Source organism: Triplophysa rosa, linkage group LG17 (assembly GCF_024868665.1).
Source record: "Triplophysa rosa linkage group LG17, Trosa_1v2, whole genome shotgun sequence".
NCBI classification, from domain to species: Eukaryota; Metazoa; Chordata; class Actinopteri; order Cypriniformes; family Nemacheilidae; genus Triplophysa; species Triplophysa rosa.
In genome coordinates this window covers 1695335-1713789 of record NC_079906.1, presented here as the reverse complement: position 1 = coordinate 1713789, position 18455 = coordinate 1695335, and the positions used below count along the sequence as shown (strand labels likewise).

General features: G+C 40.1%; 2 protein-coding genes and 1 long non-coding RNA gene across 5 annotated transcripts in view; 2 read left to right on the top strand and 1 right to left on the bottom strand.

Annotated features, from left to right (window-relative positions):
- brpf1 (bromodomain and PHD finger containing, 1) overlaps positions 1 to 18455 on the top strand; it is a 342746-nt gene that overhangs the window by 275382 nt on the left and 48909 nt on the right. The window lies entirely within an intron of this gene.
- Positions 1 to 18455, top strand: part of fgd (faciogenital dysplasia) — a 78379-nt gene that overhangs the window by 37547 nt on the left and 22377 nt on the right. The gene's annotated exons all lie outside the window — the stretch shown is intronic.
- On the bottom strand, positions 1974 to 18195 carry LOC130567673 (uncharacterized). The gene is made up of 3 exons (XR_008964627.1): positions 16887 to 18195; positions 12043 to 12140; positions 1974 to 11932 (listed from the first exon to the last, which is right to left on the bottom strand). It is a non-coding gene; the product is annotated as an uncharacterized LOC130567673 (long non-coding RNA).

Below are 18455 nucleotides of genomic sequence, written 5' to 3'. Positions count from 1 at the left end.
ATAAGGGCCTATGGGTATAAAAAATTAAGAAATACAATACAATAAACATAAGATAAAGATTTGGTTTTGTGTATTCATGTCAGGAGATACCCAAGTTACCCGGTGGCATGTTTTGTGGGGAAAGAGGGTTCCACTAATGACAAGGTTGTTGTTGGCGCAGTAGTTAGCAAAGAGATCTCCATTCTCGTCCATCGCTCCAAGGCCATGCTTTCCCATCACTTGTTCAAAGCCGGTGTTGTCGCTGCCCACCTTTGCGTTCAGATCCCCCATTAAAATGGTGAGATCCATTTCTTTACATTTCCTCTAGCTTTTGATAGAAATCGTATTTTGTCTCCTCCTCGGCTTCATTGGTGGGAGCATAGCATTGGATGATGTTAACGGCAATGCGCTTATGTGAGGTCTTAAATTTGGCCATAATGATCCTTGGGCTCACTGGTTCCAATCCTAAGAGTGATTTCTGAGCTTCATTTGATAGCATGATTGCTACCCCCTCTGAGTGAGCCGCATTCTCTCCCATGTGCCCGGAGTATATAATTGATACTCCTGATGGGAGCCGTATTTGTCCTGCTTCCTTCCACCTGGCTTCGGCAATTCTAAGTATATGGATGCCATATGCCTTCATTTCATTTGCGATGGTCTGCGCTCTTCCTATAATATGCATTGAGCACACATTCCATGATATGCATTGAGCACTTCATCCGCCTTCCAGTTGAAGGTCCTCTTCTTCCCAATTCTAAGGTGTTTGATATATCATTCAGTGTTTCTGTAATCCAAGTTTGACCTTTAAGTGGGGGATTGGCCTACCTAAAGGTTGTTTTTCTGTCAGGGTATGCTCCCTTAGCCTTCTCCCTCCCGGGCCACAAGGCAGTGTTTGAACCATTCTTAGTCTGTTCCCTCTCCCGAGACCAATTTGCCAAGGGAGACCCTACCAGGAGTATGAAGCTCCAGACAACATAGCTCTCAGGTTCACCGGGATACGCAAACCTCTCCACTGCGAAAAGGTGCTGGTTCAAGGAGAGGTACTGGTTCAAGGAGAGGAGCCACTTTACAGGAGAAAATAAGAAAAATAGAAAAAACACAACAAAGGTAAAACACAGCACAGTGCATGGTGTTTATATAACAAGCAAGATCATTCTAGTTAATAATATCTGTCAAGACTGCAAGGCGAAAGAACCCAAGTGCAGCCAGGTGGGAAATAAGGGGTTAACAAAGACATTATTTTACAAATAACAAACGAAGGAAATACCCACGAGGGGGTGTCAGAACAAGAACGAACTAAAATACAAAACTAGAACAAAACACTTCCCTCGATGGGGCAAGAAAAACTAAACAATAAGTGACACAACGTCAAAGCAGGGTATGGTAATAAAAATAAACAAACAAGGCACAGGTATCGGACAATGCACAGGAACTCACAGTACAAGGTACGGACACGGGGTATATGGAACTCTGGACGAAACATAGCACAAGGCTCAACAACCACAACGAACGAGCACAGGACAATGAAATATGAGGGCATTTTAAAGGGGAACAAACAAAGGAAGATAACGAGGGGCAGGTGAGAAACATAAGACATGGCAGGGAAGCAATACAGGAAACGAGAGGGGCGGGGCCAATCACAAGACACGAGAAGGCACATGGAATGTCAAAAAGGTAAATACCCCATGGCTTCTCACACTAAACATAAGGGCTCTGTCCCGATCCTGCCACACGACCAGAAAATCTTGAACAAGAAGGCAGGACCGTGACAGAGACCCCCCCCTTAATGAACACCCCCAGGTGTTCACCAAGGGGTCGACTAACAAGACATGACAGACTGGGACATAGACAAGAACCAGACAACCATGGTGAACAAGACAAGGGGCAGACAAGCAATAATAGCAAATGGGTTGGGGTGTGACAACAAAAACAACAAACATGGGAGGGGGGGTGGGGACAGACAAGGGTTCATAGGGGGAACAGTCTTAGTTCCTGGTTGCGCTTGAGGGCGCGGAGTTCTGGGGGACTTAGGGGGGGAGTCCAGGGGGGGACCGCCGACGTTCAAGTCGGTGGACAAGGATGGGCGCCGGCTGGAAAGCCAGCTGGACAGGAGAACGGTGTGGCGATGCCCATAACCCCGATCTGCAGGGTCTGACCCTCATGTATGGCGGCCAGCAGAGATGGATGGCTGTGTTGCGTTGAGACCCTGGACTCCGGTCGGTTCATGACATACCGCCACACGACATCGAAGTCCAGCGGTCTCAACGACCGCATCTCCGCCCGCGACAGGGGGTCCCTGAGACCGGCGTTAAAAAGCACCGCCGCCTCCTCCTCCCCGAAGCAGTGTTAATTTCGTTAACGAAAACTATGACGAAAAGTATTCGTTAACGACATGTTTTCACTGACGAAAACGAGACGATAACTAAATAAAAATGAATGCATTATAACGAAAACTGTAATAAAAATATACTGACATTTTCGTCAACTAATAAAAACGAGACGAAAATATTCTAGTCCCACCTGGCGGACATCAGTTTGCGCGCATGTGCTGCTTATCTCATATAAACGGCAGAGAGAAGTCTCTGGGAGAAGGAGAAGCACAGACATGTATTCTGTGTCTCCACGCGGTTTACAAAGCGTCTTATTTTCCGTCACGATCGCCGGTAAAACGCCGCAAACTTGAAGCGCGACTGCAGGCGAGTCACCCCGAAACACATTACGAAGGCAAGCTCAAAGGTTTTTATAGGCCTGTGTTAACTTAACACGAGCTGCTGCATAACGTGAAATTCAACATAGAGTCAGCCAAAAGAAACCAGCGCTGTCCTCTACTGATTATAGAAGTGATGAAGTGAGTCGAACTGTACATTCCAACCAAATATGTAACATGTTTGCATGACTAAAGAAATGTAATACAATTTATATAATATGTCTTTTTGAAAGCTATTCTCATTCATTGCTGTATCAAGCAAAGACAGTGCGCTCTTTCTTCAAAGAGGCATGCCATGAGCCAATAGCCTTTGAGTGTGAGCCGTGTCAGAGCGTTTCATTGGTTGAATGAACTGAATGAACACGCCCGAGTTAACGAGTTACTTAACGAGTCAATTGAGTCAAATGGAATTGAACGAACTGGAACATGTCATTCATGGTCTAATACTCTGCGTTCCAACAATGCATATCTACACTGCGTTCCAAATTATTATGCAAATGATATCTTTCTCTGGTTTTCCTAATTTGTCGATGCAAATGACAGTCAGTATAATTTTCAAGTAATCAACAGTTAGGGTACATTTGGAATTTTATTGAACAAACCTCCCACTGACAACAGTATTTATTTAAAAAATGAAAAACTCAAAATGCACTGTTCCAAATTATTATGCACAACAGAGTTTGAAAACATTTCATAGGTTGTAAAAAACTGAAAATGGTCATTTGTTGAATTTGCAGCATTAGGAGGTCATATTTACTGAAATCAAAAGCTATTTCAATCAAAAACATCCTAACAGGGCAAGTTACATGTTAACATAGGACCCCTTCTTTGATATCACCTTCACAATTCTTGCATCCATTGAACTTGTGAGTTTTTGGATAGTTTCTGATTGAATTTCTTTGCAGGATGTCAGAATAGCCTCCCAGAGCTGCTGTTTTGATGCTAACTGCCTCCCACCATCATAGATCTTTCGCTTGAGGATGCTCCAAAGGTTCTCAATAGGGTTGAGGTCAGGGGAGGATGGTGGCCACACCATGAGTTTCTCTCCTTTTATGCCCATAGCAGCCAATGACACAGAGGTATTCTTTGCAGCATGAGATGGTGCATTGTCATGCATGAAGATGATTTTGCTACGGAAGGCATGGTTCTTCTTTTTGTACCATGGAAGAAAGTGCTCAGTCAGAAACTCTACATACCTTGCAGAGTTCATTTTCACACCTTCAGGGACCCTAAAGGGGCCCACCAGCTGTCTCCCCATGATTCCAGCCCAAAACATGACTCCGCCACCTCCTTGCTGACGTCGCAGCCTTGTTGGGACATGGTGGCCATCCACCAACCATCCACTACTCCATCCATCTGGACCATCCAGGGTTGCACGGCACTCATCAGTAAACAAGACTGTTTGAAAATTAGTCTTCATGTATGTGTGGGCCCACTGCAACCGTTTCTGCTTGTGAGCATTGGTTAGGGGTGGCCGAATAGTAGGTTTATGCACAACTGCAAGCATCTGGAGGATCCTACACCTTGAGGTTTTCGGGACTCCCGAGGCACCAGCAGCTTCAAATACCTGTTTGCTGCTTTGCAATGGCATTTTTGCAGCTGCTCTCTTAATCCGATGAATTTGTCTGGAAGAAACCTTCCTCATTCTGCCTTTATCTGCACGAACCCTCTGTGCTCTGAATCAGCCACAAATCTCTTCACAGTACGATGATCTCGCTTAAGTTTTCGTGAAATATCTAATGTTTTCATACCTTGTCCAAGACATTGCACTATTTGACGCTTTTCGGCAGCAGACAGATCCTTTTTCTTTCCCATATTGCTTGAAACCTGTGGCCTGCTTAATAATGTGGAACGTCCTTCTTAAGTAGTTTTCCTTTAATTGGGCTCACCTGGCAAACTACTTATCACAGGTGTCTGAGATTGATTTCAGTGATCCAAAGAGCACTGAGACACAATACCATCCATAAGTTTAATTGAACAATATAAAATTAAATGTTTACGACACTTAAATCCAATTTGCATAATAATTTGGAACGCAGTGTAGTTACTGGAATTTTCTGAAAAATAAAGGTAATGACCTGGTTTAATTTTATTCTAAGGTGAAGTAAATTATGTCAAAACAGTTGAATCTTTGTATGGAACATTTAATTACACCAAGTAAATGATTTAAACCATTTAGATTTTAGTAGACTAAATATAATGTATATTTATTCGACTAAAATGTTTTTCATATTTCGTCGACTAAAACTAGACTAAAACTAAAATGATGGGGTTGACTAAAATGTGACTAAAACTAAATTGCATTTTCGTCAAGACTATGACTAAAACTAAATCAAAATTTGCTGTCAAAATTAACACTGCCCCGAAGACATCCTCCTCTGCAGCATCCAGGAACCTATCCAGGTAGTCCTCGATGTCCGTGTTATCCTGACGAATGCCGCAGAGGAGGCGGGCCTGGTGGGACCGTCTAGTGCCCATGCTGCCTACTGGGTTCTGTATGTGGCTCGTTCGTTCTGTCAAGGACGGTGAGGGAACAAGGACAGGGGACCCAGACGCAGACAGCGGGTAAGGGGTTAACAAGACATTTAATAAAATATAAATACAAAACAAAGATCCACGTGGGGGTAACAAAACAAAACAGGGGAATCTACAACAGGACAGGACTAAGATTAAATACACCTAACAAGACTAAGATTAAAATAAACATGAACTACAAATGACTACACTAGACTAGACTGACACGGAACAGGCACTCACCATACAAACGACAATGAACTAGCACAGGACAGAAAACACAGGGACCTTATAAAGGGAACAAATCAAGAGGGAACAGGTGTGGGACATGAACTAATAATCAATCAATAATGAGGCAACGAAAGGGCGGGAACAGAGACGCGACACCGGAGAGTGGAAGGCCAACAGGGCCAAAACGCCTCTCTCCACATGAAAACAAGAGGTTCTGTCACGATTCTGCCACTAGGTCAAGAAAAGCAAGACAAGATGGGGCAGAACCATGACAATATCTAATAAATGCAGTCACCCGGTGGTTTATTTAGCATATTATTTATTAAGTGAAAGCTTGGCTGAAAAGATTTGTCTTTAATCTAGATTTAAATTTGGAGAGTGTGTCAGAACCTCGAATATTATCGAGAAGGCTATTCCAGAGTTTAGGTGCTACGTATGAGAAAGTTCTATCCCCTTTGGTGGATTTAGTTATTCTAGGTGTTATCAAAAGTCCGGAGTTTTGAGATCTTAGAGAACGTGATGGGTTATAATGTGATAGAAGCTCTGTTAAGTGGGTAGGGGCTAATCCGTTCAGGGCTTTATAAGTAATTAAAATAACTTTCAAGTCAATACAATATTAATGGGTCGCCAGTGAAGGGATGATAACATTGGGGTTATGTGATCGTATTTTCTGGACCTGGTTAGAACTCTGGCAGCTGCATTCTGAACTAACTGTAGTTTGTTCATTGATTAAGCAGGGCATTACAGTAGTCAAACCTTGAGTTCACAAATGCATGAATAAGCTTCTCTGCGTCAGCAACACATGGAATACTTAATAATTTGGCAACATTTCTAAGGTGGAAGAAGACTGTTTTTGTGACATTTGAGATGTGATTTCCAAATGACAGGTTGCTGTCTAATATAACGCCTAGGTCTTTAACTGCATTTGTTGGAGTAACAGTGCAGCCTTCAATTTGCAGGTTATAATCCGAAATATTCTGTTTACATGTCGTTGGTCCGATAAGTAATATTTTAACTCTATAAAAGTTTTATTAGTTTAAAAGAAGGAAATGACTAGTCATCCAATGATTTGTATCTTTGATGCACTCTGCCAATTTGGATAGCTGGAAGGAATCATCTGGTCTTGATGAGATATGTAGCTGAGTATCATCTGCATAACAGTGGAAGCTATTTCCATGTTTTCTAATAATGTTGCCAAGGGTCAGCATGTATATGGAGAATAGCAAGGGTCCTAAAACCGATCCCTGAGGTAATCCATAATTTACTTTGATTTGATGATTCCCCATTTAAATGGACAAATTGATATCTGTCTGATAAGTAAGATCTGAACTATTGTAGTGCCTGTCCCTGAATACCGGTATAATTGTGTAAGTGATCTAAAAGTTTTGTATGGTCTACAGTATCGAACGTAGCACTAAGGTCAAGCAGGACTTGGAGTGAGATGTTACCTTCATCTTATGCTATAAGCAGGTCGTTTATAGTTTTAACGAGCGCAGTTTCAGTGCTATGGTGCGGTCTAAAGCCTGACATTATTTTTTAAGAAAGAGCACAACTGAGTAGACACTATTTTTTCTAGTATTTTAGACAGGTAAGGGAGATTTAAAATAGGTCTATAGTTTCCTAGTTCATTGGGGTCTAAGTTTGGTTTCTTGATAAGAGGCTTAATGACGACCAGTTTAAAGGGTCCTGGGACATGGCCTAGATTAATTGACGAGTTGATAATGTTATAAATGGGCTCAATTGCAACAGGTAGTAACTCTTTCAATAATTTAGTTGGTATGGGGTCTAATAAGCATGTTGTAGGTTTAGATGTTGCAATAAGTTTAATTAAATCTTCCTGTTTTATAGGTGAGAAACACTGTAGCTTTTCTTTTGGGGCGATGGTTCGTACTAATACATAGGACAGACTTGGAGGTTGAGTTTTCACTATTTTGTCTCGTATGTTTTCGATTTTCTCAGTAAAAAAATTCACGAATTTATTGCTACCAAGGTGCGGTGGAATAACCAGGTCAGGTGATGTCTGTTTATTTGTTAATTTAGCAACTGTAATAAATAAGAAACTTGGATTATTTTTGTTAGTTTCTATGAGGTTTCGGAGGTGCTCAGCCTATGCTGCTATTAATGCTTTTTTATAACAGTTTGCACTCTCTTTCCACTCAATTTTAAAGACCTCTAATTGGGTTTGTTTCCATTTGCGCTCCAGTTTACGTGTTTCTCTTTTAAGGGCGCGAGTGGTGCTATTGTACCATGGTGCTATGTTTTTCTCATTAATCTTTTTTGACTTCATAGGTGTGACAGCTTCTAATGTGTTAGAGAAAATAGTGTCCAAGTTGCTGGTCATGTCATCGAGCGATTCTGTATTCATTGGTATGGTTATTAAAGGAGTCAGATCTGGCAAGCTCTTTGCGAAACTATCTATAGTAGTCGATGTAATTGTTCTACCCTGTTATACGAGTTGATTTCTGCAGTGCACAGTATACGTGTTATAAGATGGTGATCAGTGACATGGTCGCTTTGAGATATGATATCTATATTGGTTAGATCGGCTCCGTGGGATATAATCAAGTCTAGTGTATGATTAAATCGATGAGTGGGTCCATTGATGTGTTGTGTTACTCCAAAAGAGTGTAGTAGCTCTATAAACGCCACTGCTAATGCATCGTTAACACTATCTACGTGGATATTAAAATCTCAGACAATCAGTACTTTATCAACATTAACAAATAGGTCCAAAAAGAAGTCTGCAAACTCTTTCTTTTCAGTCCAGGAGGGTGGTGGAGCGGTGGCGGTATAGGGGGTGGGATGAAGGGCCAGGCCCATGAAGGGGAACGAGGCCTGGGCCGAGGAGCAGAGACGGACCTGGGCCGAGGTGGCCGTCTGGAGGCCAGGGAGGCGCAGGCTGGTCTGGAGGCCAGGTAGGCGCAGGTTGGTCTGGAGGCCAGGGAAGCACAAGCTGGTCTGGAGGCCAGGGGGGCGCAGGCTGTTCTGGAGGCCAGGGGGGCACAGGCTGTTCTGGAGGGCAGGGAGGCGCAGGCTGATCTGGAAGCCTGGGTGTGGTAGACAGGGCTGGAAGCCTGTGAGTGGCAGGCAAGGCTGGAAACCTTGCCGTGGCAGGCAGAGCATGGTTACAAAGAGATCAGGGCGGCCATCTTGAAAGCGGCTCGGCCACCTTGGCTTAAACGGGGAACTCGAGAGGATCATAGGCGGCCATCTTGACTGAGGCAGGGATCTCAAGAAGATCATCGGTGGCCATCTTGATTGAAACAGGGATCTCAGGAAGATCATCGGCAGCCATCTTGACTGAAACAAGGAACTCAAGAAGATCATAGGCGGCTATCTTGACTGAGGCAGGGATCTCAAGAAGATCATCGGCGGCCATCTTGACCGAGGCAGGGATCTCAAGAAGATCATCGGCAGACATCTTGCCTGGAACAGGCAACTGAAAAAGGGATCTCAGGAAGATCATCGGCAGCCATCTTGTCAATGGCCTCCGGAACGGGAGAGCAGTGCACAACCCAGACACACCCCAATGCAGCAACCAGCAGAGCAGATTCAAAAGTAAGAGCTTCAGGACCAGCTACCTCTGGCACCACCGGACTCTGGACCTTGGGAACACCGGCCCTCCGAACAAACATCAGATGGGCATCTTCCAGGCTTGAAACCAGACACCTGGTCCTTGAACCCCCCATCTTACGAGTAGGCTCTGGACTTGCGGCCATCTTGCGAACGGGCTCTGGACTGGTGGACATCTTGCGAGCAGGCTCTGGACTGGCGGCCATCTTGTGAGCGGGCCCTGGACTGGCGGCCATCTTGCGAGCATGCTCTGGACTGGCGGCCATCTTGCGAGCGGGGACTAGACAAATATAAACGTGCAATCAGAGTAAACAGCTGACAACTGGATTTCTAGAGGTCAAATTATAAATGTGACACCATGCTCTAATCACTGAGCTATGGGCTGGCCAAATCATACAACTCCCCGGCCTTTTAGAATCCAGTGTCAGTGTGCAGCGCAAAACAATTGTTAGAAAGATCATGGAGAAAAAACGCAAAGGAGGCGTGGAGATATAAGCCCCTTCAGCCAGATGCCGCAAAGTAAAATAACACAAAGGTTTTATGCAGCAGTTGGATCTTCATGAGCTCCTGTGGCTGAGGCTGATGACGATGTTCATGGCTATAGAAGCATCTGCGAGCATACAGAGGAGATTGGGAATGAGGAGAAATTCATTCATATGTATTACTGAAATACTTCTTATAACCACTAGTGAAACAAACACATCGTTCTGCAACAGTGAAATGCATTCAAATGTATTAATGAAATACATCTTACAAACACTAGTAAATTTATCCATATGTATTACTGTAATATTTTACAAACACTAGCAAAAATCATTCACATGTATTACCGAAAAGTCTTTTACAAAAACCTGTGAAAATCGTTCGTGTGTATTATTAAATAACCTTTTACAAACACTAGTGAAATTCATTCATATGCATGCTAGAAAGCCTCTTATAAACACTAGTGCACTACTGAGGTAACATACTGTATTTCAGGTATAGTTGATGAAAGATTTCAGTGTATTTGATGAGAGCTTATTTCACTGGAAAGGGAAGCTGCACCCGCACTTCCTTTTAGTTTGATTTAAGCCCCGGCAAATGTAATACATGTGTTGTTGTGTCACAAAATGTAGTTTTAAGAGTTCGTTAGAGCAGAATGTGGTTGTTTAAACGTACAATCTGAGGTCGACTTATAAAGGCGCAACTGTTTAAAAATGTGCTCCGTCGTTTTCAGAGGTGCAAGGTTCGGGCTGTCAGTGGTCACGAGACATGACCTGCTGAGAACAGGATCTGGCAGCTCTTGTAACTTGTCCCTGGTTCTGATGTCTCGACAGATTACCCAGCTAACACAGTAACGTTGTGATGACGTTTCTGGACCGGATATATAAATAATACATATTTATGGCCACGACGTACCATATTAACGTTCCAGCAACGTAACTTTGTGATTCCCATATTCGTCGTGAAGACGTAACATTGGACCTTGTTGGGACATGGTGATTACCTCCTGACCTGAAGACATACCTGGAACGTACCATGTTCGTCGCAGACGTACCAAATAACGTTTCTGGGGCGTGTTGAGCACGTCCGAACGACCAAACAGTCACGTTGTTAAAAGTTTTTTTTTTTATTTAAACAATTATCATTGGACACGTTATCCCCCAGAGGAATAAATTAGGATTTTGACATTCGTCCTTTTCTTTAATATTTTTTCAAAGTTTTTTTAGTTTTTATTATGTTTTTGTATACTTTTTCAAAGGTTTTGGTTTCAAGAACTGTTAACAATATATATATTTTTTTCTTTTGTATGCTTCCAGGTGCATAATTTAGAATTTATATTTCATTGGATTATGATTTTGACTTTTGCGTGTGTTTATACAGTATATCGATGCAATATTAGTATTTTGCAATAATAATTGTATTTTATGTTTTAAATATATTTGTTGGATGTGGTGTGATCCTTGTACACCTGGAGGTATAAATTGGGGTTCATTCGTGTTGTTGAATTGTCTGATGAAGAGCTTGTGTGCTCGAAACGTCATGCGCCATGCCAAAGTTTTTTAAATAATAAAGTATTTTTTTATATTTTTGGAGCTCTGGTGTGCCGACTTTTGTTACTACTAACAATTATCATCCCTCACATGGAGGATTAAATTAATATGTGATTTATTCGGTGCGTTAAAGATTCAATTTATGCATAATTGGAGTAATTTTCTATTCACAAAGCACATCGATTATAAAACTCAACACAGCACTGTACATCACAATTAGAAATTTTATTTATACTGTATACTGTATACATAGGGCCACAATCACGCCAACTAAAAACTGTACTCCGCCACCACTGGCCCGAGTCCGGGTGCTTAAAGTGAGCCGACACTGCCAGCATAGGGCCACAATCACGCCAACTAAAAACTGTACTCAGCCACCACTGGCCCGAGTCCGGGTGCTTAAAGTGAGCTGACACTGCCAGCATAGGGCCACAATCATGCCATCTACAAACTGTACACTCAGCCAGCAAATGTACATGCGTTTAATAAGAACAACAAAACTAAATTAAGTATATAATTTATTCTTAATCATGCACTTCATAAAATCTACTCAAATAAATGTGTATTAGACATTCAGTTTTATGTAAAAATTAAGCCATTTTTAAAATGTTTTTCAACAAAACATCATTTTATTGGGATGTGATTTACTTTTCCCTTCTTAAAACACTTTACACTGAGAATAGACTATGCACAGAACAAACTTTTTTTAGAGGTTTCAAGTTTCATACTTTACTGTAGGTGTTGCCATGTGCTCCTATGTAAAAATGCTCGAAAGAAATATGAGAAATATATGTTTAGATATTTTTTTGAATTGTAACATTACAATAACAAATGGAAGTGATCGAGAAAACATCTGGAATCTCCTCAAGTAAGTGTACCTTAAAAGAAGGATAGACTGACAGAAAGAGATAAGAGAGGGAACGGAAAATGACTCATGGTTAATACATCAGACAGACTGAAGGCATGAATGGTAACTCATGTAAATGCTAACAACATCTGAAATACCTTATAAAGATTTTGCTTGTTTCGGGCCCTCTCTTGTCAGATGCAAGTGGAAGCCATCTTTTTATATTACTTTTCAAGTCCTGATCACCAGCTTGCCACTGAAATAAAATAATTTCTGTCAGCAGCTGTTCAAGGAAAACATAACTATAATATTAACACTTATTTCTTTAATAATTATTTAAGACATCATTATCAACCATAGTATTCTTATGCATTACAAGGATTACAGAGAGAAACACACATCAGGTTTGGGATATAATTATATTTACATGTATTCACTTTATCAAAACGCACACAAACTGTCAGACAGTTTGTCTCAAGCTTCATGACCAAAAGTGCCAGTAGTCAAAATAATCACATTTACTCTGAATAAAATGCATTTCATAACAGCTAAATTTAACCCATTTTTAAGTTCACATAGTTTTTATTAATTTTTAATCTACTAATTTTGTACATATGAATGTATCATTTCTGACCAACAGAATTTTCTCCAAATGTATTTTATTGCAGCACTTTATACACTGCCCGTCCCCAAAAAAGTCACGCACTAATATTTCGTTGGACCGCCTTGAGCTTTGATTACGATACTCATTCACTGTGGCATCGCTTCGAGAAGCTTCTGCAATGTCCATAAGTTTTCTCCAAGATCTTGTATTGATAATGGGAGAGTCGGACCGCTGCGCAAAGTTTTCTCCAGCACATCCCAAAGATTCTCAATGGGGTTAAGGTCTGGACTCTGTTGTGGACAATCCATGTGTGAAGATGATGTCTCATGCTCCCTGAATCATTCTTTCACAATTTGAGTTCGATGAATCCTGGCATTGTCATCTTGGAATATGTCCGTGCCATCAGGGAAGAAAAAATCATTAATGGAATAACCTGGTCATTCAGTATATTCAGGCAGTCAGTGTTGAAGATTTTATTGACCAAAGTATAACGGAATCATGTACCCATTGTTATACTATTAGAAGTTTATCTCTACATGGTGAGGTCTGGACTTTGTTAGTTCATCTCTAGTCGTAAGTACCAGAGTCCTTGTTATCATTGCCACCTCACTAGCAAGGACTGCTGAGGTCAGATATATGTTTCAAGTGATAATGTAACCACTGATAACTTAGGTTGACGTGTGTGTGTGAGGACCTCATGTTAACACATGCAAGATGGCGCCAGTGTGTTCGGCCGGCTGTCTGCTGCTCTTAGCTTTATCTGTGTTTGTGTTGTTTTTATCATTTGTTGTTAAAAATGCAGACTGTCTACTGGTGTATGATCGCCAAGTGCTTCTCAACATCAGATCAGCCATGATATATAAAGGTATCCATGATTTGGGCAAACACAAAGCGCTGCCCCCTCCTCCACTCCTACGTGGGTTACCTGCTTACCTCTGTCGAACACCGCATCCATCTTTCAGGCGAAAGCGTCAGAGACGACGGGGTAAACGCGATGGCCTACTGGTAAAAATCAAGGGTCATCTAAAACGTTTCCCTTACGCCAATCTCCATGGTCTGCTGGCGAAATATGATGTGGGTTATGACTGCCATATTTCCCACCGCTCCTTGGAATCTGTGGATACCTGGTTGGTACCGGTGGTCGGTTTGGTCGATGAGTCTCAGTCTTCCAGCTTTCGCTCATTTCTCCTTCGTAGAGGCGGAGTGAATGCTGCTTGCATTCGGATGCTGAACCGGGAATCCGTGAAGGGGAAGGACCCGGCCCAAGCCAGGTTAGCCCTGGTAAATGCTAGATCGCTAGCCAACAAAACTTTCATCATAAATGACTTCATCACGTCCAATAATCTGGATTTATTATTTGTGACTGAAACCTGGGTGAATGCTGGGGAGTCAAGCTGCTTTTCGGAGATTTTGCCAATGGATTGTACATATTTTAGCTCTCCGAGATCTATTGGACGAGGAGGAGGAGTTGCTGCTATACTTAAAAAACAATTCAACTGCCGACATTTGCCGTCTTATTGTTTCTCCAGTTTTGAACTTAATGTTTTCGAGCTGGATCGGGCTCATCCCGTGCTATGTGCTGTGATCTATCATCCACCCAAATACAGTAAGGATTTTATTAATGACTTTTCGTGTTTTTTGGCTGGAATAATGCCAAATTACGTTCGGATTTTAATAGTCGGAGATTTTAATATCCACATTTGCTGTCCCTCGAAGCCATTGGTTAAAGATTTTTTTTAGATCTTATTGACTCCTTTAATTTGGTCCAGTTTGTGAATAGTCCGACACATGAACACGGGCATACATTAGATTTGGTTTTGTCATATGGTTTACCTGTTTGTAATATTTAGGTATGTGATGCTACTTTCTCTGATCACAGGCCTGTTTTATTTGAAATTTATTTTTCTTGTAATCCTACACCAAATGTCCCAGCCCGTCGATGTTGTTCATTTAATTCTTTAACTGCTGAATTGTTCTCTGAGGCTTTTAAATGTTTTGAAGAGGACGCTTCAATGTCCGTTTCTTGTTTAAATACTGAGGAGTTAACTTTACTATTTAATTCGACATCCCAAAATATCCTAGATACAGTTGCTCCCTTTAAGATTACCTGTGCTAAACCAAAAGTCGAACCATGGCTGAATGACATCACTCGGGCCGTAAGGCAGGCCTTGAATGTTCCCCAACCAACTTGTCTAGAGTTCTCCCATGAGATGCGTGTAAACTTTTTGAATTTCTTTGTTGACAAGCTTGCTGTTGTTAGAGCACATATCTCTCCTCCTCCTGTTGATTCATCTATCACTACTATGTGCTCGGCTGTTTTTAAACAGTTTGAGCCTGTGTCTCTCTCTTTTTTGCGAGACATTGTAGCAAAAATGAAATCATCTACCTGTTGTTTAGATATCATTCCTTCTCATTTTTTAAAAAATGTCTTCGACACTCTTGGACCAAAAATTCAGGAAATCATAAATAGCAGCCTTGCCTCAGGAGTTGTACCCCTATATTTTAAACATGCTATAGTGGAACCATTGATTAAGAAGTCAAACTTGGATACCTCGATTCTTGATAACTTTAGGCCTATCTCAAAGCTACCATTTCTATCTAAAATATTAGAGAAGGTTGTTTTTACTCAATTGCAATCATTTTTAAGCCAACATGGTCTGCAAGAAGTGTTTCAATCTGGTTTTAAATCACTACATAGTACAGAAACAGCCCTGTTGAAAGTTTTTAATGATCTTTTATTGGCCACTGACTCAGGTGATTGTGCCGTCCTCATGCTCCTGGATCTTACGGCTGCATTTGACACTGTAGTGACCATAATACCCTGCTTTCTAGATTAGAGCATTGCGTTGGAGTTAGAGGGACTGCGTTGGAGTGGTTCAGATCTTATTTGTCTCACAGAAGTTTTTCAGTCCGCCTCAGGGAATTTAAGTCTCCTGCTGCTACTCTCTCGTGTGGTGTCCCGCAGGGTTCCATTTTTGGTCCTGTTTTATTTTCTCTATATCTGCTTCCACTAGGGCTTATTTTTAGGAAATACGGCATTTCATTTCATTGCTATGCAGATGATACGCAACTCTACCTTCCTTTGAATCGTCAGGATGCAAACTCGTTAGCACCACTGTTGAACTGTCTTGAGGAGGTTAGGACCTGGATGGCCTCAATTTTTTTAAAATTTAATGAAGGGAAAACCGAAGTCTTAATGTTTAGTCCTGGTAACAACTGTGTTCCCCCAGATTTAGATTTGGGTATTTTAAAACCACTTTTAAAGTCTAATGTTAAAAACCTGGGTTTTATTATGGATGGTAATTTTAAAATGAACAAACAAATTAACTCTGTTATTAAATCTAGCTTTTTCCAGTTGAGGCAACTATCCAAAACTCTGGAACATTTTACCTCTTTATATTAGGCAGGCCCAATCACTTACTGTTTTTAAATCCAGTCTCAAAACTTACTTTTATACCTTGGCTTTTAAATCAGTATAAGAACTGTCTTTTTGTACTGTTTGACGCTTATGTCTGTACGTTATGTGTTATCTGTTTTTATTTTCTCCATGCTTGTACAGCACTTTGGAAAACAATTGCTGTTTTATAAAACCACTATAAAGGTCTTCCCCCAACCAGAGTTGTAAAGTTGTTCTGCAGGCAACTCGGCTTTGTATCTTTGATATTAAAGTCTTCCTTTGGCAATGGAACTCACAGCTTTGAGAGTGATTCTTCACAGCAAAAATAATCACAACATCAGCTGACCTCATTCTTTGGGCACATAACGTTGCTGAACCTATACCTCCAATCCAATGGGAGGCTCTTACCTATTTGCTTAGTTAAATACAGGTGGTCCCTTTTTATGGATGGGCAGTGTATCTCAAGGAGCACTATGTAGTGTTTCTGTATTAATATTTAATTTTATCTGTATTTAAATTGTATCTTATTCTTTTGATTTCAGTTGACCTGTGTGCGCAACGATATTATGTCATTGAAAAGTAAGGCGGCATCTGTTGATTAAAATAAGTGTTATTTTGTTTTTATTAGTTATTAATTTAAAAACAAATTTATTAAATTTAATCTTTAATTTTAATAGTAGAAGTTTCTTTCGAATGCAGCTTTGTCTTTGCTGTGAGGCAAGTGATTAATCACATTTGTGCATTTTAATTCAAACAAATCGTACAAAGTACGGTATGTTGCAATGCTCTCATTTTAAATACGTAGAAACAACGTGCAAGCCTATAGCCTGATATTTTTCGGATGTCTGGACTAGCAGACGTTTAGAAAAATTATAAACAGATGTTTAAATATATTGAGTTTAGTTTACATTATTCTTAAGACAATATGCCTCTGCCAATATGATTTCAAAATCCTTAAAGAAACCATATAACGTTATTTGCACTTTTGCACTTTTACTTACATGGCACAGATGAATTCTTCCCAGATGGTCAACAAAACTGATGATCTTGAGAAATCTAAATGTGACAAAAACATTCACAAAAAGATGTAAAGTTGTATAACGTTAGTGGACAGTTGGGTTGTCAAGGTACCATAAACATATCTTGTGATAATATTCCAGCTAAATAAAGAACTCAATACTATTGTTAAGTTGTGTTTAAGTAAAGCAATATTTTTATTTTATTAGGATATAACTTAGGTCAAGGCCACATAGTGAAAGTGAGGTTAATAAATCTAGATAACAAAGGCTTGAATTTAATGAAAGACAGGTAAACAAGTTAATTCTTAAACTGAATGCTTATAAGTCGCTGAAGACGGCTCTGTTTCATGCGTAGTCACATTACCTTTACAAATTACATGACATGACTCACCTCAATGACATATTTTCACTGTCAGAATAATTGTTAAGGTAAAGGTTATCTTATGATTGCAAAAAAAAACATTTTTTCTTCAAGAATTTTATGTAGACATATTCCGTTACCCAGATACTTACCCACATTCAATATGGCACAGAGGTCCTGTACAACAGTGGTTCTCAAACTGGGAGCCGTGGCCCCCTGGGGGGCCCCAAGATGGATCCAGGGGGGGCACAGATTTTGTGGCATTTTATGAAATATATAATAATCTATAAATATATAATTTATAGATATAAGGTATCTATAAATTTATCATAGATTTTATGCAATCAAAAATCAGAAAAATTACACCACCAACCAAAATAATTGAGGTTCCAGCATTGTAAAACTGAATGTTTTTGGTTTAATTAAAATTCTAAATTTAAGATTATATGTCTTTATATGGGGGACCGCAAAGCGATGCACTTAACACAAAGGGGGCCTTACAACGAAAATGTTTGAGAACCACTGCTGTACAATACCATTCTCCCCTTCCCTCTGTTTATTAGGGGAATTTTCTGAGCTTATCTTTCCATCACACTACTTAAAATCAGTCTCTATAGCTTTAATCCTTTGTAAAAAAAAAATTCTTAGTAACAGGAAAACTAAACAATTATGAAATATTAATTGTTGAAAAAAATGAAAATAAAAAATATTTGTCTTGGTTGGGAATGTAAAATCTTGAATATTGATTATGGTAGTTATGTTAATAAAAACACAGCTTTATTATTTGTCTTTTGTAAATATGAATTTAAATCTGGATGTTTAATATAATATTGATGCTTGTTAATATGGGAAACATATAGCTCTCATGTTTAGAATTAGTAATACAAGCTAGAACTATCTAAAGCAAGTTTTCAGTCAGCTAACATTACATTACTTGTGAATTTAAATGTTAGGTAATCTGGATTTTTTTTTTTTTTTTTTTTTTTTTTTTTTTTTTTTTTTTTTTTTTTTTCTCTTTATTTTAAAAAAACATTTGAGATTAAGTGCCACTTGCTAAATCATTTTATTACAAAGTAAAACAAATTTGCTGCATTGTTAAAAGGTAACCCATTCTGAAAGTCTATTTACCCTACCCAAGTCTCTGATCTGTCCACCCCAACACTCAACCTTAACTGGCCCGAGTCAGTATG